The 2026-nt window shown below is 43.5% G+C and overlaps 1 protein-coding gene across 1 annotated transcript in view; it reads left to right on the forward strand.

Annotated features, from left to right (window-relative positions):
* T265_12074 (hypothetical protein) overlaps nt 1–2026 on the forward strand; it is a gene marked incomplete at both ends in the record, with an annotated part of 30743 nt that overhangs the window by 27601 nt on the left and 1116 nt on the right. The gene's annotated exons all lie outside the window — the stretch shown is intronic.

Raw genomic sequence — 2026 nt, forward strand, 5'->3', positions numbered from 1 at the left:
CGTAGAAATTTAGTTCATTCAAAAGTTTGAATGGAGCTGGATCCATGGACATTGGTTCCATGCGATCGTATCCCCACGTGTGCGACTCTTGGAGAGAACCGAAGAACCGAGCAGAGCCTCTTCAGATACTTCGTTTATTCATATGATCCCACGAACGCGAATCTCTTATTCAGAATTCAAAAGCAGATGTTGTGCAGATCGCAATGATGTCACAGTTATAATGGGGGAAATGGTTTGCCTGATTCGAGCACTGGTAGATTTTTGATGCAGTGGCGCCGAGTACACAAGGTTGAGTAGCTTGAGAGTGTTTAAAGAACAAATATCCTGTCACATTTGGATTAGATTTGTGAAATGTTGGGTCTATTATTCCACGACCGTTCCGCGTGAAAAATTCATTCAAAAAGGATATTTCATCAACCCCTATTTCGCCAATGGGCCGACTCGGTTAACAGTTGAAGGTAAAATGCGTGCCGCGTAAAATAAATAGGCAATGCTTGGAGAAAGAAAGCATGTAGAGAGTCTTTGAGTTGGAAATTATCATTTGGGTGAATGCGGAGGCTTGCAGTGGGTACCTAGGATGGCGAAGTCAGAGAAAGATGGCTTAACTGGAGAAGCAAGTGCACTGACTGCATTATAGGAGCCAGCCCCAAAAGTAACGGGACTAGATAACCGTCAATGGAATAACCACTTTCGTTGAAACAGATTTCATTGGTTGTTCTTCAGTCGCCCTTGACAGATGAGTTATTTTCTTAGGATCACTTTCGACCGCTTGTACGCGACAGTGATCAATACAGCACTTACGTTGATTTTTATCTGGATTGGTCAAGCGCACCAGGCGATCAATCGGTTACCCAGACTGGGGTTCACGGTAATAAGAAAGCATTAAAGGACCACAACAGCTCTAGAAGCTTGATTCATTCACGGCAAATGTCTCAATCTTAGAGTAATTGGTACAGGCGGACCGCATTACACTATGCGGTATTTCACGTGGCCATTAAAAGTTATACTCTCTTGACGTAACGAAAACTCATAGAAGGGTCAAGTCATCGCAACTTGCCCTCGTGCATACCCCCAGCATGAGGTAATAAAAGCGTCAGGTCTGGTCACGTGAACTGCGTATTCGGCAGCTTTTAAGCCTGAAATTTCGAATGCAGAAATATGCCGGTTGTACGTTTTCCAGTATTTGCGAAGCCGGTTTTTGTGTGGATCCCGTCAATTAATGAGGGATGGGCGCAGTGTTATATACTACTGAAGAGTTACCTTCACCCACAACGCATTTTGCGGATTGATCAGTGCTTCACACAAAAAGCTACTCATACGGTTGCTTAAAACCCTCGCCGACCCAATGTTCTACTTGAACCAGTGCTTCAATAACGCAAGCTGAAAAGAATGGTCGTCAGTATGTCACTTCATCTTTTGCCATTCGACAGATTCTACATGGCGCAATAACTATTGCATGCTCAGGTGTATTTATGACTCTAAAAAAGTGACTTCGATTTCCATCTATCCACTCTTCAATTTCAATCCCGATCTGGAGCGCGAAGACATATTGGCCTTTTTGTTAATCAGGATGTATTGTTCACTGTACATCCCAATTCTGTTGGTTCTCTGAACGGCTCATTTTCTAGGATATTGGGCGTTGTTCTGATTGGTGTCTTCCCTAACTGTATGGTGGTGTGGTGCGCTATTGGATCCATACAGATATTGGAGTTCAACTCAGTTTAACAAACTAGTTGCTTACCTGAATTAAAAATTTCACGTTTCCCATTTGAAAAAAATTGTGAACGATAGCTACGAAGAGATGACAGGGGTCTCCTCATTGAAAGCTCGAACGTATTGATGGAAACTCGGGGGCTGCGCCTACCCGGAGAGTCCCAAGAAGGGCGAAACTGGTCGTGGGCTGTCGAAGAGCTTTCATCAACCTTGTGAGTAGGTTATTTTATGGGAATAAAATCAAACTTCCCTGAAACGCCGAGTAGGTTTTTCCGCGTTGCTGTTGAAATTTGAAATTTATCGGACTTGACAG

Source organism: Opisthorchis viverrini (assembly GCF_000715545.1).
Source record: "Opisthorchis viverrini unplaced genomic scaffold scaffold3165, whole genome shotgun sequence".
Taxonomy (NCBI): Eukaryota; Metazoa; Platyhelminthes; class Trematoda; order Opisthorchiida; family Opisthorchiidae; genus Opisthorchis; species Opisthorchis viverrini.